The sequence below is a fragment of the Pristiophorus japonicus genome, chromosome 13 (assembly GCF_044704955.1).
Source record: "Pristiophorus japonicus isolate sPriJap1 chromosome 13, sPriJap1.hap1, whole genome shotgun sequence".
Taxonomy (NCBI): domain Eukaryota; kingdom Metazoa; phylum Chordata; class Chondrichthyes; family Pristiophoridae; genus Pristiophorus; species Pristiophorus japonicus.
The window spans coordinates 108,458,879-108,482,242 of record NC_091989.1 but is presented as its reverse complement, the minus strand read 5'-3'; the positions used below and the strand labels follow the sequence as shown (position 1 = coordinate 108,482,242).

Sequence of the window (23,364 nt, the reverse complement as noted above, 5' to 3'; positions counted from 1 at the left end):
GCCTCCAACAATGATATCTGGTGGCTACAAACAGCATGTACATACATGACACTACCCTCCTCTGAGATCTTATCACAGGTTGAGATGATCCGGTGCATTACGCTCCCGGGTTGACCATCTCTGGAGTCTGTTGTGGCTGGTGGCTGGATGGCTGACTTGTTGGGGGTGGCAGTGGCCATATCAGCAATTCCAAGTCCATTTTTATTGAACAAGCCTGTGATGGAAATTCCGGGTTCACTGATGACCCTTGAGTCTACTGAAGGCTGCTGGTACGTTGGTTGGTCGTCGATGTTTTTTTTTGTCCGACTGCTCTGGCTCGTTTATGTGCCTCAGCTTTGTTTGATCCATGTGTTTCCTGCAAGTTTGCCCATTCTTGAGCTTAATAACAAATACTCAGCTGCCCTCCTTGGCCATGACCGTACCAACGATCCATTTGGAACCCTGACCATAATTGAACATATATACAGGATCATTAACTGAAATCTCGCCTGACACAGTTGCGCGATCATGGTACCCTTGTTGACTCTGTCTTCTGTATTCAACATGATTACTTAAATCCGGGTGTACAAGTGATAATTTGGTCTTAAGACCTCTTTTCATCATGAGTTCGGTAGGCGAGACCCCTGTGAGTGTGTGGGGTCTTGTCCTGTAACTCAAGCAGTATGCAAGACAAGCGGGTCTGCCATGACTCTTGGTTACTCTCCTCATGCTTTGCTTGATAATTTGTACTGCACGTTCTGCTTGCCCGTTGGACGCAGGCTTGAATGGTGCTGACCTTACATGTTTTATGCCATTAAGTTTTACAAACTCCTGAAACTCCTGACTGGTGAAGCACAACCCATTGTCGCTCACCACTATGTCAGGCAGATCATGTGTCGCGTACATGACATTGAGATTCTCTATGGTTGCCGTGGACGTACTGGATGACATGATTATGCATTCTATCCACTTCAAATAAGCATCCACCACCACTAAAAACATCTTGCCCAGGAAGGGATCTGCATGGATCCTGGACCAAGGTTTGGATGGCCATGACCACAGACTCGGCGGCGATCCTGCTGGTGCTTTGCTGAGCTGCATGCAAGTATTGCACTGATGCACGCATGCTTCCAGCTCAGAATCAATTCCTGGCCGCCATACGTGGGACCTGGCGATGGCCATCGCCATCACTATACCAGGATGTGTGCTGTGTAACTCACCCACAAACTTCTCTCTCCCTTTCTTCGGCATTACAACACGATTGTCCCACAATATGCAATCTGCTTGAATAGTCCTTGCGATGAATGTACGGTTTGGCCTCCTCGCACATTTGATGAGGTATAGCAGACCAATCCCCTTTTAAGGATGCAACCCTTTACCACTGATAATATTGGGTCCTGGCTGGTCCAGGTCTTAACTTGTTGAGCCCTGACAGGGGTGCCTTCACTCTAAAAAGCATCTATGATTAACATTAAATCTGCCTGTTGAGGCGTTTCCACCTCCGGTGTGGGCAACGGCAACCGGCTCAAAGCATCAGCACAATTCTCTGTGCCAGGTCTGTGGCGAATGACATAATCATAGGCAGATAATGTCAGCACCACCTTTGGATGCGGATGAAGCGTTGGTATTGATGCCTTTGCTCTCGGAAAACAACAAAATGAGTGGCTTGTGATCGGTCTCTAATTCGAACCTCAGACCGAACAGGTATTGATGCATCTTTTTAACACCGTACACACACGCTAAAGCTTCTTTTTCTACCATACTATAGGCTCTTTTTGCTTTAGACAAACTTTTGGATGTATATGTGACAGGTTGTAGTTTCCCCGACTCAATGGCTTGTTGTAACACACAACCTATTCCATATGACGGTGTGTCACAGACCAAAACTAAACGTTTACATGGTCATAATGTACCAGCAGCTTGTTCAAGCAAAGCAGATTGGTGGCTTTCTCTCAAGCTCTGTCTTGCAATGCGCCCCACACCCAGTTGTTGCCTTTTCTCAATAGCATATGCAGTGGTTCAAGTAAGGTGCTCAATTTAGGTAGAAAGTTATCAAAGTAGTTGAGTAGACCCAGGAACGAATGCAGCTCCATCATGTTCTGCGGCTTGGGTGCATTCTTGATGGCTTTGGTTTTCCTCCCGAGGAATTCGACCTCCGGTGCCACGAAGACACACTTCGAGTGTTTAAGTCTGAGTCTCACTCTGTCCAAACACAGTAGAACCTCTTCCAGGTTGTTCAGATGTTCCTTGGAGTCACGACCGGTGATCAGGATGTCATCTTGGAACATGACGATTCTGGAAACGAACTTCAGTAGACTTTCCATATTCCTCTGGAATATTGCTGCAGCCGAGCGAATTCCAAATGGGCACCTGTGGTAAATAAACAGTCCTTTGTATGTGTTAATGCACGTAAGTCTCTTCAACGTCTCGACCAACTCCTGCGTCATATAGGCCGACGTCAAGTCCAGTTTTGTGAACAACTTCCCTCCAGCTAGCGTCGCAAGCAAGTCATCAGCCTTCGGTAACGGGTACTGATCTTGTTTCAAAAGCCTGTTGATCATAGCCTTGTCTCCACAGATTCTGACTGTGCCATCACTTTTAAGCACAGGAACAATGGGACTGGCCCATTCATTAAATTTGACCGGTGATATGATCCCTTCACGCTGGACTCTGTTCAGTTCAATTTCGACCTTCTCCTTCATCATATTCGGCACTGCCCAAGCTTTATGATGGACGGGTCTTGCATCTGAATCCACGTGGATCTGCACCTTGGCTCCTGTGAAGTTGCCGATACCCGGTTCGAACAGCGAATGCTTTTGTTGACGCACAAGTATCCCAGGATCGTAAGTATTTCGTATGCATCAATAGGATCACATGGGCCGCTCCAACCTATTAGAGTAGGGGGGTTCCCAAAAACATACCCCCAAAAACACAAACACTGAAAATAACTTTTTTTTTAAATCACACATTTCAAAATACAGGTTGTATCTCTCCAGTCCGGGTCTCTTTAGTCCAGAAACATCCCTGATCCGGCATCAGTCCCGGCGTGGATGGCGTCCATTGGGGGGGAAAAAATCGTGGCTCTGCGTGTTAAACGTACATGTGATGTATTTTGGATGACAAATCTTGACAGCCTTTCCCAGTCTCACGGGAGAGGAAGGGGGGTGGGGGGCAGGATGTGTGTGTGTGTGTCTTGCACACGGACTGGGAGTAGGATCGTGGGTAAGGGTCGGCTTCTCTCCTTGACTTTATCTCCGATCTCTAGTTTTTTTTTGTGTGTATGTATGTGGTTTTTTGAGGTGTTGGTTTCATAAGAACATAAGAAATAGGAGCAGGAGTAGGCCATATGACCCCTCGAGCCTGCTCTGCCATTTAATACGATCATGGCTGATCCCCCCCCCTTATTCCCTTATCGTTTAAGAAAATGTCTATTTCTGCCTTAAATTTATTCAATGTCTCAGCTTCTACAGCTCTCTGAGGCTGCGAATTCCACAGATCCACAACCCTCTGAGAGAAGAAATTTCTCCTCATCTCAGTTTTAAATGGGTGGCCCCTTATTCTAAGATTCTGCCTTCTAGTTCTAGTCTCCTCTATCGTTGGAAACATCCTCTCTGCATCCACCCTGTCAAGCCCCCTCATAATCTTACACGTTTCGATAAGATCACCTCTCATTCTTCTGAATTCCATTGAGTAGAGGCCCAACCTACTCAACCTTTCATCATGTCAACCCCCTCTTCTCCGGAATCAACTTTGTGAACCTTCTCTGAGCTGCCTCCAAAGCAAGTATATCCTTTCGTAAATATGGGAACCAAAACTGCATACAGTATTCCAGGTGTGGCCTCACCAATACCCTGTACAACTGTAGCGAGACTTCCGTGCTTTTATACTCCATCCCCTTTGTGATAACGGCAAGATTCCATTGGCCTTCCTGATCACATGCTGTACCTGCATACTATCCTTTTGTGTTTCATGCACAAGTACCCCCAGGTCCTGCTGTACTGCAACACTTTGTAATCTTTCTCCATTTAAATAATAACTTGCTCTTTGATTTTTTTCTGCGAAAGGGCATGACCTCATACTTTCCGACATTATACTCTATCTGCCAAATTTTTTCCCACTCAGTTAGCCTGTCTATGTCCTTTTGCAGATTGCTTTTCCTTCCATCTTTGTATCATCAGCAAACTTGGCTACGTTACACTCTGTCCCTTCCTCCAAGTCATTAATATAGATTGTAAATAGTGGGGTCCCAGCACTGATCCCTGCGGCACCCCACTAGTTACTGATTGCCAACCCGAGAATGAACCATTTATCCCTACTCTCTGTTTTCTGTTCGTTAGCCAATCCTCTATGCTAATATATTACCCCCAACCCCGTGAACTTTTATCTTGTGCAGTAACCTTTTATGTGGCACCTTGTCAAATGCCTTCTGGAAGTCCAAATGTACCACATCCACTTCCCCTTTATCCACCCTGTTAGTTACATCCTCAGAGAATTCTAGCAAATTTGTCAAACATGACTTCCCCTTCATAAATCCATGCTGACTCTGCCTGACCGAATTTTGCTTTTCCAAATGTCCTGTGACTGCTTCTTTAATAATGGACTCCAACATCTTCCCAACCACAGATGTTAAGCTAACTGGTCTATAGTTTCCTGCTTTTTGTCTACCCTCTTTTTTTAAATAGGGGTGTTACATTTGCAGTTTTCCAATCTGCTGGGACCTCCCCAGAATCGAGGAAATTTTGGTAAATTACAACCAATGCATCCATTATCCCTGCCGCTATTTCTCTTAATGCATGGATGCAAGCCATCAAGTCCAGGGGATTTATCCACTTTTAGTCCCATTATCTTACTGAGTACCAGTACTGAGTGATTATGATTGTGTTAAGTTCCCCCCCCACCCCACGCCCCACCCACTATAGCCCCTTGACTATCCACTGTTGGAATATTGTTAGTGTCCTCTACCATAAAGACTGATACAAAATATTTGTTCAGAGTTTCTGCCATCTCCAGGTTCCCCATCACTAATTCCCCTGTCTCATCCTCTAAAGGACCAACATTTACTTTAGCCACTCTTTTCCTTTTTATATACCTACAGCAACTCTTGCTATCTATTTTTATATTTTGTGCTAGTTTACTTTCATAGTCTATCTTCCCTTTCTTAATCATTTTTTTAGTCATTCTTTGTTAGCTTTTAAACACTTCCCAATCTTCTGTCCTTCAACTAGTTTTGGCCACATTGTATGCCCTTGTTTTTAATTGGATACCATCCTTTATTTCCTTAGTTAGCCACAGATGGGCTATCTTTTCTCTTACGCCTTTTCCTCCTCACTGCAATATATTTTTCTTGAGAGTTGTGAAATATCTCCTTAAATGTACCCACTGTTCTTTGAGGTAAGTAGGCCGGACAAGGAAAGAGAAGAGAAGAGAAGAGAAGAGAAGAGAAGAGAAGAGAAGAGAAGGGCAGGCGGCTGACTGAGGTGCCGAAGCTGGGCCTGAGGATTTTTAAGAAACGGAGTGAATCTGGATGACTAAATGCTGCGCAGTAGGCTTCTGTGCAGCGCATGTGCAGAACGCATCCGGGTTGTTGTCAGCAGCATTGTCACCAGTTGACCTCTCGTGGTTCGGAAAATTCTCTGGTCCGGCACCGGTCAGGTCCCAAAGGGTCGGACCAGAGAGGTCCAACTGTAATAAAAATGGAATTTAATTATTTAAAACAAAAATTCCGTTTTTTGGAAAATAAATTTACATATTTTAAAGTGTCTAAAAATAAACTTATCTTATTTAACAAGATTTTAAATGTTTAAATTTTTTTAAATGTCGTTTTTCTGTACTTTATGGCGGCTTTTTTCAGTCGTGCGAATTTAAAGGACATTTGCTGGGCAGGAGTTGGGCAAATAGTCCAACTCTCCGCCTGCGGAAGTCCTTTAGTTTTGGATGCGTGCCGGGTTTAGGCGCATGTGCTTCACATATCTAAATCTGGAACTTGCTGCACCTCGTACGCGCCCATAGGGAGCGCAATGAAAATTACTCGCTGTGTAATGTTTGATGGGCCAGGGGTTGAGAGATGCTTTTAAAGGTTTATGAGAGTTCCTTCAGACAATTCCCAAAATTCAAATGAAGTGAATATTTTTAATAAAACATAGTATTTAATAAGTAGGATTGTCCTCCACACATGTAAGGGATAAAAGCTATTGAATAGATTTAGAAGAATTGAAAATATTTTGCAGTAAGCTACCTCTTAATTTGCATGCTACATGACTTCTACCCTTTGCTATTTTTCTAGATATGAAGCTTTGGGATCAGATAGAATTAGTCATTTGTTTTGAGGCCGAACAGCTTTAAATATTTTTTTGCCCCATTCGGTGTTATTCTCATTCATTCCTCTTCAAAAATATTGTATTTCCTTGGATAAATGTGTGAATCTCGACATTTCTGCAGTATAGTGATGTTTTGCAGCCTGTGTACTGAAGGGGACCGTTTCCTTGGATGCCTGAGTTTGTCAGATTAATGCTGATTGATATCAGAATAACACTTGTATACATCCAGGCCTGGAGGTCAGCTGAAAGTTTCAAACTGTCATTGTTTGCCTCATGTCCTGTTGTGCCTCACAGTGCTAGCTGAACTGTCATTCATAAACAAGTAGAAAAGCATCAGCCACATTTAAAAGTAGCATTAGTTAAAGTCTGGGAATAAACTGCTGTTTAAACATATTGGCCCAGATTTTGCGGTAAGAATAATGGTGAGGCTATCAGCGCTCACCATTGCTAAGGAATAAATCGGACAGAAGCTTCTGGAATTTGCTGTCTGAGTTGCCCTGCTCCTCCAGAAGCTTTGTTATACCGGTATCTCGCTAAGACTTTCAAATATATGAAGGGCGTGAAGTTGTGGTACTCACTCACTTCTTAGACGACGGTCCCTCGTATCGAGGATGGCTTGCTTCCATGCCAAAACGGGATGAGTTCACAGATGTTTCAATGACGGAATTGACATTCCAGGTCCCAAACTACATGTTGAAGGGAGCATGGGCGGGAGCGCGAGGTCACTCACTAGATACCTACTAAACACGTCAAACAGTTAGGGCTTGTCCATTCAAGTGTAAGTGAATTTTTAGTGGCTTAATTACTGCCAAACAACCTCTCTGGCAGTGAAAATTCACCTTCAAAATTGTGGAGTCTGGTTCCTTCAAATTTTAATTATTGTTGGAGATTTGTTTTTAAATTCTAACTTTTTAACTTTTTCTTTCTGCCTCTTTTATCTCTCGCTTAATCCCATCTTTCTTTCCCTCTCGTTATTTCACCACCTGTACATGATTAGGCATTGAAATAATTATTCTAACTTACACTTCCTAGTTTAGACTCTGCGTATCTCAGTGAGGATTTTTTAATTTGATTGGTTAAGGAGATACACAATTGCTTGCCCTGTACACACAGATTCCAGATCCCCTGTAGAGGGCACTGTACTGTTTTGACTCTCTAGTTGCAGTGCAAAAGCCCACAAAAATTCTGTGAGCAACTGTAAGTGTAATGAACAGTGAGCGCCGTTCGTTCGCTGGCCCAGATTTTGTGGTCAGCAATGTACCTTGGGCTAAGAGTGGCTTTCCAATTCTGGAGAATATTCATCACAATAACAACAACTTGCATTTGTATAGCACCTTTAACATAGGAAAACATTACATGGTTCTTCATAGGAGCATAATCAGACAAGTAAATTGACACTGAGCCAAAGAAGGAGATATCAGGACAGGTGACCAAAAGCTTGATCAAAGAAGTAGGTTTTAAGAAGCATCTTAAGGGGTTAAGGGAGGGAATTCCAGAGCTTTCGGCCGCCAATGATGGGACAAAAGAATGTGCAAGAGACCAGAATTGGAGGAACCCAGAGTTCTCTGACTGTTTATAGGATACGATATAGAGAGGAAGTGAAGCTGTGGAGGGAATTGAACACGGGGATGAGAAGTTTAAAATTGAGGTGTTGCAGGACCGGGAGCTAATGTAGGTCAGCGAGCACAGGGGTGATGCACAGTGAGACCTCATGCAAGTTAGGATATGGGGAGCAGAGTTTTGGATGAGTTCAAGTTTATGGAAGGTTGAAGATGGGAGGCTAGCCAGGAGAGGATTGGCATTGTCTAATCTAGAGGTAACAAAACATAGATGGGCTGAGGCAGGAATGGAGAGGGGTGATATTAGAGGTTGAAGTAGGCGGTCTTAGTGATGGAGGGGATATGGGTTGATAGCTCAGCTCGGTCAAATAGGATGTCTAGAAAGTGGAACAAGATGCTGAAATGAGAAACTGCATGAACTTCTATAGTGGAGAAATATTTTCATACAAATATCACCCACTGCCCTCAATATTGTGTCTAATGATTTGAAACTGTCAACCTGCTGATTGTAATTCTGTTGCAGCCCTCTGGACTACACTTAAAGGCACCGTTTCAATAGCTTGATGTTTATAAAACATATTTTTGGGGACTGTCATGTAATTTTGTAGATTTGTGATTAAAGCTTTTTCAGCAACGCAGTGTCTTGTTTTGATCACCTCTCCAGACATGTTTCACGACAATCCTGTCAAATCTACTCTCTGCTACTATTTCAGAACTAGGTGTTGTCATAAGTTGCAAATCCGACACAGTAGCTTTGATTGTTCCAAGTTCTAAAAACAGGGTAGTTGCAAGGGAACAGACAAACGGAAAGAGGTTCAAGAGAGTAATTAGAGACTTCCAAGTTGAAGGTCGACAGACAAATGCATTGCCAGATGAACTTGCTCACACTGTGCTATTTGTCGCACTTACAGGCAGGAGGTTTACAAATCAGCATTAGACAATGGTATCTCATGTTGTTGAAGGACCTGTGAAGTATGCTAGCGCATTATATAAAGTTTAAAAGTCAAAGCTGCAGTGATTGGATTTGTTAATTCAGCAACATACACTACTAATACTTTTAACAAAGACATTGATATAAAGAATATTTCATAGGACTTCTAATTAAATGTTTCAAACAGAACTTTGAGTTTGTATTCTGGAAGAATGAATTCAAATGAGCTTTAGGGGTTTCTGCATCTAACCATTTCTTGTGCTTAAAAAAAAACATTATTTTCTTTTAAATTTCATCTGTCCTATCCTCCTTGAGAGGGTGGACAAGTGAACTGCTTCCGAACCTTTGCTGAAAAGCCAACTCAGAAATGTTGGTGTATCTTACATTAATGATTTGGACTAAAGAACAAAACTTTGCAGATGATTCCAAACTGAAGGGTATAGTTAAAACAGAGGAAAAATACAACACAATACAAGAAGAGATAAGCAGGCTGGGCACTTAAGTAACAAATTAACTTTAACATAGATAAATGTGAGGTGATGCACTTTGGTAGTAAAAATAGAAACATCATCTACATCTTTTAAGAAACTGAATGGGGTAGAAGAGCAAAGGGATCTAGGGAATACAGGTGAATAAATCATTAAAGGCAGCATCACAGGTCAGCAAAGCAATTAAAAATGCTAACAAAAGCACTGGGATTTATTTCTAGGGGTATAGAATTCAATAGTAAAGTTATGTTAAACTTGTATAGGACCCTGGTCAGGCTGCACTTTTCTGGTCTCCATACTATAAAAAGGATATAGAAGCACTGAAGAAACTGCAAAAAAGATTTACAAGGGTGGTACCAGAACTGAGAGATTACAGCTATTGGGGAAAGATTGATCAAGTTGGGACTTTTTTCTTTAGAAAAGAGAAGACTTAGAGGAGACCTGATAGAGGTTTTTAAAATTAAGAATGGGTGGGACAGGGTCGATGTGGAGAGAATCATTCCATTTGTGGGAAAATCCAAAACTAGGGACCATAAATACAAGATAGTTACTACAGGTTGGATGTTTGTGGTTCGGAACCTGACTGATGCCGAAACAGAGAATTTTCTGAACCACGAGAGGTTACACCTAACCTAGTTACTGGTACCTGTCGACAACGTGCGGGCTCCTCTGTGTGTGTGCGCGTGCTGGCAGCCTGTAGGTGGCCCCCTCAATACCCACGCACACACTCACTGACTGACAGCTGCTCCAGCCAATCGGCGAACACACTCACTAACTGACAGCTGCTTCCAGCCAATCGCTACACAGACACACACACACCGCAGCAGCAACCGAGCCCGCTTTCTGAGACGCCGTTTAAAGTTACAGACCCACGACACAGCCCCCAGCCAGTGCCTCAGATTGCACAGTAACACATTGCAGCACTCACTGAGATGGCACAGATAACTTCAGACTGCAAAACTTACTGAGATTGTATTTCAAACTCACAGGCTGCAAAACTTGGGTCTCGCTCTCTCCATGTAGAAATCTCCCAGCCACATTTATTAATTAACGCGCTGGTTTGATGCTTTTTAAAAAATATAAACTCTCCTCTCCCTCAGGCCCAACCACGGATGTTTCCGGAACAGTGAGTCCCGGACTAGAGAGGTCCAACCTGTAATAAATCCAGTAAGGAAATAAGGAGAAATTTCTTTACTCAAGGGTGGTTAAAATGTGCAACACGCTACCACAGGAAGTGGTTGAGGCAAATGGCTTAGATGCTTTCAGAAGGAAACTAGACGAGTGCATGAGAGAAAGAGAAAGGGGAATAGAAAGATATGCTGAAAGGCTGAGATGAGCTAATTAAAATGGAGGTGACGCGTGTGGAATGTAAAACCAGCATAGACTAGTTGGATCAAATGGCCTGTTTCTGTGCTGTATATTCAATGTAATATCTTGGGATAACATTTTCCCTCACTGGCAGAAACTGGCAGCCTCTGATCATCCAGTTTCGTTGCAAATGTCAGGGCATAACCTTAACAGCCTTTTCCTTGCCATGTTTGATGGAACACAGCTTGTAGTTGAGTAATGGTAAAAGTTTTCTTAAACCTCTCTCCCCTGTCTCCACCATACTCGCCTCCAACAACAAGTGCGAGGAGCTCATGGACTTCTTTGTCATCCAATCAGCTGCCTCTGTGAGTTCCCTTCCTTCACCTAGCCCACAGGGCCAAACTTCATCTGTGGCTCCCACCTGCCCTAGCCCTGAACTCACATTTTTCTTCAGTTTCTCTCTGATCTCCCCTCTTCACCTCTCCGAGCTCATCTTGTCCTTGAGACCCACTTCCTTTCCCTTGACACTATTCCCACTAACCTGCTGACCACCCAACTCCTTTTCAGACTCTCATGTTAGCTGACTTGTTAACGATTCCCTTTCCTTGGGTACTGTCATCGAAAGTTGGCATGCAGGTACAGCAGGCGGCGCAGAAGGCAAATGTTGGCCTTCATAGCTAGGGGATGTGAGTATAGGAGCAGGGAGGTCTTACTGTAGTTGTACAGGGCCTTGGTGAGGCCTCACCTGGAATATTGTGTCCAGTTTTGGTCTCCTAATCCAAGGAAGGACGTTCTTGCTATTGAGAGAGTGCAGCGAAGTTTCACCAGACTGATTCCTGGGATGGCAGGACTGATATATGAGGAGACACTGGATCGACTGGGCCTGTATTCACTGAAGTTTAGAAGGATGAGAGGGGATCTCATAGAAACATATAAAATTCTGACGGGACTGGACAGGTTAGATTCAGGAAGAATGTTCCCAATGTTGGGGAAGTCCAGAACCAGTGGGGAGGTTTCTCCTCATCTCAGTCCTAGGTGGCTTGCCCCTTATCCTTAGACTATGTCCCATGGTCTGGGGGTAGGGGGTGGGCCATTTGGGGCTGAGATGAGGAGAAACTTCTTTACTCAGAGAGTTGTTAACTTGTGGAATTCCCTACTGCAGAAAGCTGTTGATGCCAGTTCATTGGATATATTCAAGAGGTAGTTAGATATGGCCCTTACGGCTAAAGGGACCAAGGGGTATGGAGAGAAAGCAGGAAAGGGGTACTGGGGTGAATGATCAGCCATGATCTTATTGAATGGTGATGCAGGCTCGAAGGGCCGAATGGCCTACTCCTGCACCTATTTTCTATGTTTCTATGTTACTGTTCCTCTCTCCTTCAAGTCTGCCATCATCACGCCTCGCCTCAAACAACCAACCCATGACCCCACTGTGCTTGCAAGTTACCACCCGCTCTCCAACCTCCCTTTTCTCTCAAGTCCTTGAATGTGTTGCTTCCCAAATCCGTGCCCATCTTTCCTGGAACTCTATGTTTGCCGCCCCTGCCGCAGTACCGAAACGGCTCTTCTCAAAGTCACAAATGACATTCTTTGTGACTGTGACAAAGGTAAACTATCCCTCCTCGTCCTTCTCGATCTGTCTGCAGCCTTTGACACGGTTGACCACTCCATCTTCCTCCAACACCTCTCCACCACCGTCCAGCTGGGTGGGACAGCAAGCGACTGGTTCCATTCTTATCTATCTAATCATTGCCAAAAAATCACCTGCAATGGCTTCTCTTCCCATTCCCGGATCATTATCTCTGTTGTCTCTCAAGGATCTGTCCTTGGCCCCCTCCCATTTCTTATCTATATGCTGCCCCTTGGCGACATCATCCGGAAACACAGCGTCAGTTTCCACATGTACACTGATGATATCCAGCTCTACCTCACCACCACTTCTCTCGACCCCTCCAAATTGTCAGACTGCTTGTTCGACATTCAATACTAGATGAGCGGAAATGTTCTCAAATTAAATATTGGGAAGACCGAAGTCATTGTCATTGGTCACCGCCACAAACTACATTCCCTAGCCACCAACTTCATCCCTCTCCTTAGCATCTGTCTGAGGCTGAACCACACTGTTCGCAACCTAGGTGTCATATTTGAAACTGAAATGAGCTTCCGATCACATATCCGTGGCATAACTAAAACTGCCTATTTCCATCTCCATAACATTGCCTGTCTCTGCCCCTGCCTCAGCTCATCTGCTGCTGAAACCTTCATCCATACCTTTGTTACTTCTAGACTTGACTACTCTAATGCACTCCTGGCTGGCCTCCTACATTCTACTCTACGTAAGCTTTGAGGTCATCCAAAACTCGGCAGCCCGTGTCCTAACTCACACCAAGTCCCGCTCATCCATTAGCCCTGTGCTCGCTGACTTACATTGGCTTCCAGTTAAGCAACACCTTGATTTCAAAATTCTCATCCTTGTTTTCAAATCCCTCCATGGCCTTGCCCCTCCCAATCTTTGTAATCTCCTTCAGCCTCACAACCGCCCCACCTCCCCCCGGCCAAGATATTTGCGCTCCTCAAATTCTGCCCTCTTGAGCATCCCTGATAACTGCTCAACTATCGGGAACTCCCTCCATGAACCTCTCCGCCTCTCTACCTCTTTCCTCCTTCAAGACGTTCCTTAAAACCTACGTCTTTGACCAAACTTTTGGTCATCTGCTGTAATTTCTTCTTATCTGGCTCATAGAAACATAGAAAATAGGTGCAGGAGTAGACCATTCGTTCCTTTGAGCCTGCATCACCATTCAATGAGTTCATGGCTGAACATGCAACTTCAGTACCCCATTCCTGCTTTCTCGCCATACCCCTTGATCCCCCTAGTAGTAAAGACTACATCTAACTCCTTTTTGAATATATTTAGTGAATTGGCCTCAACAACTTTCTGTGGTAGAGAATTCCACAGGTTCACCACTCTCTGGGTGAAGAAGTTTCTCCTCATCTCGGTCCTAAATGTCTTACTCCTTATCCTTAGACTATGACCCCTGGTTCTGGACTTCCCCAACATTGGGAACATTTTTCCTGCATCTAACCTGTCTAAACCCATCAGAATTTTAAACGTTTCTATGAGATCCCCTCTCATTCTTCTGAACTCCAGTGAATACAAGCCCAGTTGATCCAGTCTTTCTTGATATGTCAGTCCCGCCATCCTGGGAATCAGTCTGGTGAACCTTCGCTGCACTCCCTCAATAGCAAGAATGTCCTTCCTCAAATTAGGAGACCAAAACTGTACACAATACTCCAGGTGTGGCCTCACCAAGGCCCTGTACAACTGTAGTAACACCTCCCTGACCCTGTACTCAAATCCCCTCGCTATGAAGGCCAACATGCCATTTGCTTTCTTAACCGCCTGCTGTACCTGCATGCCAACCTTCAATGACTGATGTACCATGACACCCAGGTCTTGTTGCACCTTCCCTTTTCCTAATCTGTCACCATTCAGATAATAGTCTGTCTCTCTGTTTTTACCACCACAGTGGATAACCTCACATTTATCCACATTATACTTCATCTGCCATGCATTTGCCCACTCACCTAACCTATCCAAGTCACTCTGCAGCCTCATAGCATCATCCTCGCAGCTCACACTGCTACCCAACTTAGTGTCATCCGCAAATTTGGAAATACTACATTTAATCCCCTCGTCTAAATCATTAATGTACAATGTAAACAGCTGGGGCCTCAGCACAGAACCTTGCGGTACCCCACTAGTCACTGCCTGCCATTCTGAAAAGTACCCATTTACTCCTACTCTTTGCTTCCTGTCTGCCAACCAGTTCTCAATCCATGTCAGCACACTACCCCCAATCCCATGTGCTTTAACTTTGCACATTAATTTCTTGTGTGGGACCTTGTCGAAAGCCTTCTGAAAGTCCAAATACACCACATTAACTGGTTCTCCCTTGTCCACTCTACTGGAAACATCCTCAAAAAATTCCAGAAGATTTGTCAAGCATGATTTCCCTTTCACAAATCCATGCTTACTTGGACCTATCATGTCACCTCTTTCCAAATGCGCTGCTATGACATCCTTAATAATTGATTCCATTATTTTACCCACTACTGATGTCAGGCTAACCAATCTATAATTCCCTGTTTTCTCTATCCCTCCTTTTTTAAAAAGTGGTGTTACATTGGCTACCCTCCACTCCATAGAAACTGAGCCAGAGTTTATAGACTGTCAATGCATCCAACGCCACCTCCTTAAGTACTCTGGGTTGCAGACCATCAGGCCCTGGGAATTTATCGGCCTTCAATCCCATCAATTTCCCCAGCACAATTTCCCGACTAATAAGGATTTCCCTCAGTTCCTCCTTCTTACTAGACCCTCTGACCCCTTTTATATCCGGAAGGTTGTTTGTATCCTCCTTAGTGAATACCGAACCAAAGTACTTGTTCATTTGGTCTGCCATTTCTTTGTTCCCCATTATGACTTCCCCTGATTCTGACTGCAGGGGGCCTACGTTTGTCTTTACTAACCTTTTTCCCTTTACATATCTATAGAAGCATTTGCAGTCCGTTTTCATGTTCCCTGCAAGCTTCCCCTCGTACTCTATTTTCCCTTCCCTAATCAAATCCTTTGTCCTCCTCTGCTGAGTTCTAAATTTCTCCCAGTCCTCGGGTTCGCTGCTATTTCTGGCCAATTTGTTTGCCACTTCCTTGGCTTTAACACTGTCCCTGATTTCCCTTGAAAGCCACGGTTGAGCTACCTTCCCTTTTTTATTTTTACGCCAGACAGGGATGTACAATTGTTGTAGTTCATCCATGCGGTCTCTAAATGTCTGCCATTGCCCATCCACTGTCAACCCCTTAAGTATCATTCGCCAATCTATCCTAGCCAATTCACGCCTCATACCTTCAAAGTTACCCTTCTTTAAGTTCTGGACCATGGTCTCTGAATTAACTGTTTCATTCTCCATCCTAATGTAGAATTCCACCATATTATGGTCACTCTTCCTCAAGGGACCTCGCACGACGAGATTGCTAATTAATCCTCTCTCATTACACAACACCCAGTCTAAGATGGCCTCCCCCCTAGTTGGTTCCTCGACATATTGGTCTAGAAAACCATCCTTTATGCACTCCAGGAAATCCTCCTCCACCGTATTGTTTCCAGTTTGGTTTGCCCAATCTATAAGCATATTAAAGTCACCCATGATAACTGCTGCACCTTTATTGCATGCACTCCTAATTTTCTATTTGATGCCCTCCCCAACATCACTACTACTGTTTGGAGGTCTGTACACAACTCCCACTAATGTTTTTTAGCCTTTGGTGTTCTGCAGCTCTACCCATATAGATTCCACATCATCCAAGCTAATGTCCTTCCTAACTATTGCATTAATCTCCTCTTTAACTAGCATTGCTACCCCACATTCTTTTCCTTTTATTCTATCCTTCCTAAATGTTGAATACCCTTGTATGTTGAGTTCCCAGCCCTGATCGTCCTGGAGCCACGTCTCTGTAATCCCAATCACATCATATCTGTTAACATCTATTTGCACAGTTAATTCATCCACCTTATTACGGATACTCCTTGCATTAAGACACAAAGCCTTCAGGCTTGTTTTTTCAACACCCTTTGTCTTTTTAGAATTATGATCTGGTGTGGCCATTTTTGTTTCTTGCCTTTGTTTACTCGGCCTTCCACTATTGCTTTTTACCTTTCTACCATCTGTTTCTGACTCCATATTACTTCACCCTATCTCGCTGCATAGGTTCCCATTCCCCTGCCCTATTAGTTTAAATACACCCGAACTGCATTAGCAAATGTTACCCCCAGGACATCAGTTCCAGTCCTGCCCAAGTGCAGACCATCCCTTTTGTACAGGTCCTACTTCCCCCAGAGCTGGTTCCAATGTCCCAAGATTTTGAATTCCTCCCTCTTGCACCACTGCTCAAGCCACGTATTTATTCTAACTATCCTGCTCCCTCTACTCTGATTAGCACGTGGCACTGGTAGCAATCCAGAGATTACTACCTTTGAGGTCCTACTTTTTAATTTAACTCTTAGCTCCCTAAATTCAGCTTGTAGGCCCCGCTTCTTACCTATATCGCTGGTACCTACATGTACCATGACAACTGGCTGTTCACCCTCCCACTCCAGAATGCTCTGCAGCCGCTCCAAGACATCCTTGTCGCTTGCACCAGGGAGACAACATACATCCTGGAGTCTCGGTTGCGGCCGCAGAAACTCCTATCTATTCCCTTTACAATAAAGTCCTCTATCACTATAGCTCTCCCACTCTTTTTCCTGCCCTTCTGTGCAGCAGAGCTACCCATGGTGCCGTGAACCTGGCTGCTGGTGCCTTCCCCTGGTAAGTCATCTCCCCCAACAGTATCCAAAACGGTATACCTGTTTTGGAGGGAGAAGACCGCAGAGGACTCCTGCACGATCCTCCTGCTCTTGCCTTGTCTCTTGGTCACCCATTCACTATCTGTCCTAACCTTTACCTGCGGTGTGACCAACTCACTAAATGTGCTAGCCACAACATTCTCAGCATCGCGCATGCTCCAGAGTGAGTCCATCCGCAGCTCCAGTGCCATCATGTGGCCTGTCAGGAGCTGCAGCTGGACACACTTCCCGCACACGTAGTAGTCAGGGACACTTCAGTGTCCCCGGCTTCCCACATAGCACAGGAGGAGCATGACACGGGTCCAAGCTCTCCTGCCATGACTTAACCCTTAAATTAATTTACTTACTAAACTTTACTTAACCACCAAACAGCTACTTAATAGTTTGCTGGCAATTAAACCAATCTAAAAGTCAGTCTAAAAGAGAGTTATACTTGCCAGTCGAACAGCCAACCACTTACCAGCTTGGCTGTGACGTCACCTCTCTGTGGGTGAGTGGGCAAACGCGTGGCAGATGCAGTATAATGTGGATAAATGTGAGGCAAAAACACGAAGGCAGAATATTATCTGATGGCGGCAGATTAGGAAAAGGGGAGGTGCAGCGAGACCTGGATGTCATGGTACATCAATCATTGAAAGTTGGCATGCAGGTTCAGCAGGCGGTGAAAAAGGCAAATGGTATGTTGGCCTTCAAAGGTAGGGTATTTGAGTATAGGAGCAGGGAGGTCTTACTGCAGTTGTACAGGGCCTTAGTGAAGCCTCACCTGGAATATTGTGTTCAGTTTTGGTCTCCTAATCTGAGGAAGGACGTTCTTGCTATTGAGGGAATGCAGTGAAGGTTCACCAGACTGATTCCCGGGATGACAGGACCGACATGAGGAGAGACTAGATCGACTGGGCCTGTATTCACTGGAGTTTAGAAGGATGAGAGTGGATCTCATAGAAACATATAAAATTCTGACGGGATTGGACAGGTTAGATGCAGGAAGAATGTTCCTGATGTTGGGGAAGTCCAGAGCCAGGAGACATAGTCTAATGATAAGGGGTAAGCCATTTAGGACTGAGATGAGGAGAAACTTCTTCACTCAGAGAGTTGTTAACCTGTGGAATTCCCTACCGCAGAGAGCTGTTGATGCCAGTTCATTGGATATATTCAAGAGGGAGTTAGATATGGCCCTTACGGCTAAAGGGATCAAGGGGTATGGAGAGAAAGCAGAAAAGGGGTACTGAGGTGAATGATCAGCCATGATCTTATTGAATGGTGGTGCAGGCTCAAAGGGCCGAATGGCCTACACCTGCACCGATTTTCTATGTCACCCTGCAGCCTCTTAGCATCCTCCTCACAGCTCACACTGCCACTCAGCTTAGTGTCATCTGCAAACTTAGAGATATTACATTCAATTCCTTTGTCTAAATCATTAATATATATTGTAAATAGCTGGGGTCCCAGCACTGAACCTTGCGGTACCCGACTAGTCGCTGCCTGCCATTCTGAAAAAGACCCGTTTATTCCCACTCTTTGCTTCCTGTCTGCCAACCAGTTCTCTATCCACGTCAATACATTACCCCCAATACCATGTGCCTTAATTTTGCACACTAATCTCTTGTGTGGGACCTTGTCAAAAGCCTTTTGAAAGTCCAAATACACCACATCCACTGGTTCTCCCTTGTCCACTCTACTAGTTACATCCTCAAAAAATTCTAGAGGATTTGTCAAGCATGATTTCCCCTTCATAAATCCATGCTGACTTGGACCGATCCTGTCACTGCTTTCCAAATGCGCAGGTATTACATCTTTAATAATTGATTCCAGTATTTTCCCCAGTACCCATGTCAGGCTAACCGAATCATACTCGACAGTAAATAACTAGGCCTACTTAGCAGATGCCATTCTGCACACAGCTAAACATGGTTTACATCAAATAGATTGACAACAATAAAACAAATACTGTGTTGCACATTAAAGAAAAGAGAGATGCATCTATTTTTCATGTCTCCACCATTCGTAAAGTATTTTGAAGTGTTGTCGCTTCAGTATGTAGGCAAACATGGTGGTCAAATTGTGCACGGCAAGGTCCCACAAACATCAGTGACATAAGTGAGCAAATGATCAGATTTTTTTTAATGGTGTTGGCTGAGGGAAAATGTTAGTCAGAACACCAGGAGAGCCCCTCCACCCAATTCTTTGAATAGTGCCATGCAATCTTTTAAGGCTACCTGAGCAAGCAGATGGGACTACATTTTAACATCCCATCCCATCCTTGACAATGCTCAATGCTGTACTGAAATGTCAACCTGGATTATGTGCTCATAGTTTGAGAATGGGCTTGATCCCACAACATTTTGACTCAGATGAAATTACTAGCACTGAGCCACCTAACCTTTTAAGCTACTTGAAGGCAGCTTACTTGCTGCAGAGTTGCACATCATTACATCTAGGGTCAGTACAGATGCTTCAGCAAGTGAGATTAACTCATCAATTAGCAAGAGGCTGAATTAGAGATAGCATTTCTATTTATCCAGTAGATTGCTGAAAACAGGCAATTAAGCTCCACCAGAACAGCCCATAATACAGTTTACTTTTCTGAATGCTCTTCAGTTTTCAATATTCTGTGCTCCTATATATTAGTTTTTCAGTTGATTTCTTAGCCCCATTGTGGACTGTCAACCTTCAGGATTGTTTGAGCACCTTACTTAATATGCTACTTCATGCCTCATAGCATTTCAGTCTCACGGACTAATCAATATTTTGTTCCACAGATTATGTTTAAAATTTTTCTTGCCTTTTTGAAATGCCCTTATTTCTTATAAACATTTAATTTCAATAATATTTTCCAACATTTTGTTGTATTCTCAACAATTCTGATCTATCTAGATTGCTTCAGCTTCACTGTACTTCTGTATTGCATTTTGAATTAAAATCATATTACAATCAAATGCACTCTTTAGGTTTTACATTGATGACCTGTTGTGTTTTGGGCTTTAGTGAAATTCCTCATTTAACAAGAACACCTGTTTCTCTGCTGCCCGTATCCCAACTCGCAGCAAGTCCCATCAGCCGTCATCCCTGTGCCCTCTGACCCATGATGAAAGTGGAGGCGGGACAGTGTCACCGCCGCTGTCAATCATCAGGGAAGCAGTGATTACGTCATGATGTGTGTGAGTCACTACGGCTCTGTCCTTCACTTAAAGGAGAGCGCATTCAACATTTTAAAACTTTGGTCTACTGGGCCACCAGGGAGGGTTTGCCATTGCCTATTCACCATCAACCGTTTAAGTATCATTTGCCAGTCTATTCTAGCCAATTCACGTCTCATACCATCGAAGTTACCTTTCCTTAAGTTCAGGACCCTAGTCTCTGAATTAACTGTGTCACTCTCCATCTTAATGAAGAATTCTACCATATTATGGTCACTCTTCCCCAAAGCGCCCCACACGACCAGATTTCTAATTAATCCTCTCTCGTTATACAAGACACAGTCTAGGATGGCCTGCTCTCTAGTTGGTTCCTCGACATATTGGTCTAGAAAACCATCCCTTATACACTCCAGGAAATCCTCCTCCACAGCATTGCTACCAGTTTGGTTAGCCCAATCAATATGTAGATTAAAGTCACCCACGATAACTGCTGTACCCTTATTGCATGCATCCCTAATTTCCTGTTTGATGCTATCCCTAACCTCCATACTACTGTTTGGTGGTCTGTATCCAACCCCCACTAATGTTTTCTGCCCTTTGGTGTTTCGCAGCTCCACCCATATAGATTCCACATCATCCACGCTAATGTCCTTCCTTACTATTGCATAATCTCCTTTTTAACCAGTAAAGCTACCCCACCTCCTTTTCCTTCCTGTCTGTCCTTCCTGAATATTGAATACCCCTGGATGTTGAATTCCCAGCCTTGGTTACCTTGGAGCCATGTCTCCGTAATCCCAATTACATCATATCCGTTAACAGCTATCTGCGCAGTCAATTCATCCACCTTATTACGAATGCACCTCGCATTGAGACTCAGAGCCTTCAGGCTTGTTTTTTTAACACTCTTTGTCCTTTTAAGAATTATGTTGTAATGTGACCCTTTTTGATTTTTGCCTTAGGTTTCTCTGCCCTCCACTCTTGCTTTTCTCCTTCCTACCTTTTGCTTCTTCCCCTTTTTACTTCCCTCTGCCTCCCTGCATAGATTCCCATCCGCCTGACATTTTAGTTTAAACCCTCCCCAACAGCGCTAGCAAACACTCCTCCGAGGACATTGGTTCCGGTCCTGCCCAGGTGCAGACCATCCGGTTTGTACTGGTCCCACCTCCCCCAGAACCGGTTCCAATGTACCAGGAATTTGAATCCCTCCCTCCTGCACCACTCCTCAAGCCACATATTCATCTGAGCTATCCTGCAATTCCTGCTCTGACTAGCACGTGGCACTGGTAGCAATCCTGAGATTACTACCTTTGAGGTCCTACTTTTTAATTTAACTCTTCGCTCCCTAAATTCAGCTTGTCGGACCTCAACCCGTTTTTTACCTATATCGTTGGTACCTATATGTACCACAACAGCTGGCTGTTCACCCTCCCCTGAATTTGGCTGGAGGTGCGGGGGATCGGCGATGCGCGCTTTGATTATGCAGTTAGGACTGGTCGGCAGCAGCGGGTCGGAAGTAGGAGCTGCTAAAAAATTCACCAAGGTGAATTTCACTAGTGGTGGCCATTTGACCACTAATCGACAGCCACTGGACTCCACCGCTTTGCCGCTGTTTTCTGGCGGTAAGAGACCTTTTCGGGCTGAATTACCTCCTCACCTCAGTTTTAAATGGGCAGCCCCTTATTCTGAGCCTATGCCCCCTATTTTTAGGTTCCCCGATGTGTGGAAATATCCTCTCTATATCCACCTTGTCGGGCCCCCTCATTATCTTATATGTTTCAGTAAGATCATCTCTCATTGTTCTGAACTCCAATGAATATAGGCCCAACGTACTCAACCTATCTTCATAAGTCAACCCCCTCATCTCCGGAATCAACCTAGTATACCTTCTCTGAACAGCCTCCAATGCATGTATATCCTTCGTTAAAGATGGAGAGCAAAACTGTAAGCAGTACTCTAGGTGTGGCCTTACCAATACCCTGTACAGTTGTAGCAAGACTTCTCTGCTTTTATACTCTATCCCCCTTGCAATAAAGGCCAACATTCCATTTGCCTTCCTGATTATTGCTGTACCTGCACACTAACTTTTTGTGTTTCATGCACATCATCATCATAGGCAGTCCCTCGGAATCGAGGAAGACTTGTTTCCACTCCTGAAGTGAGTTATTTGGTGACTGAACAGTCCAATACGAGAGCCACAGACTCTGTCACAGGTGGGACAGATAGTCGTTGAGGGAAGGGGTGAGATGGATTGGTTTTCCGCACGCTCTTTCCGCTGCCTGCGCTTGATTTCTGCACGCTGTACTGCAGCACTTTGCAATTTTTCTCCATTTAAATTATAATTTGTTTTTCTATTTTTTCTGCCAAAGTGGATAACCTCACAATTTCCCAAATTATATTCTATCTGCCAAATTTGTGCTGACTCACTCAGCCTGTCTATAATCCCTTTGCAGATTTCTTGTGTCCTCCTCATAATTTGCTCTCCCACCCATCTTTGTATCATCAGCAAACTTGGCTACATTACACTCGGTTCCTTCATCCAAGTCATTAATGTAGACTGTAAATAGTTGAGGCCCCAGCACCAATCCCTGTGGCACCCCACGTGTTACTGTTTGCCACCCGGAAAATTACCCATTTATCCCGACTCTCTTTTCTGTTAGTTAGCCAATCCTCCATCCATGCTAATATATTACCACCAACCCCGTGAACTGTTATCTTGTGCAGTAATCTTTTATGTGGCACCTTATCGAATGCTTTCTGGAAATCCAAATACACCAATCCACTGGTTCCCCCTTATCCACCCTGCCGTTACATCCTCAAAGAACTCCAGCAAATTTGTCAAACATGATTGCCCTTTCATAAAACCATGTTGGCTCTGCTTGATTGAATCATGCTTTTCCAAATGTCCTGCTACTGTTTCCTTAATTACAGACTCCAGCATTTTCCCAACGACAGATGTTAGGCTAACTGGTCTATAGTTTCCAGCTTTCTGTCTTCCTCCTTTTTTAAATAGGGGCGTTACATTTGCGGTTTTCCAAACTGCTAGGACCTCCCCAGAATCCAGGGAATTTTGGTAGATTACAAACAATGCATCCACTATCTCTGCAGGAACTTCTTTTAAGACCTTAGGATGCAAGCCATCAGGTCCAGGGGACTTGTCCGCCTTTAGTCCCATTATTTTGCTGAGTACTACTTCTTTAGTGATAGTGATCATATTAAGTTCCTCCCGCCCTATAGCC

General features: G+C 44.1%; 1 protein-coding gene across 1 annotated transcript in view; it reads left to right on the top strand.

Annotated features, from left to right (window-relative positions):
• The window catches only part of LOC139278162 (uncharacterized), a 327,559-nt gene that overhangs the window by 56,153 nt on the left and 248,042 nt on the right, over nt 1–23,364 (top strand). The gene's annotated exons all lie outside the window — the stretch shown is intronic.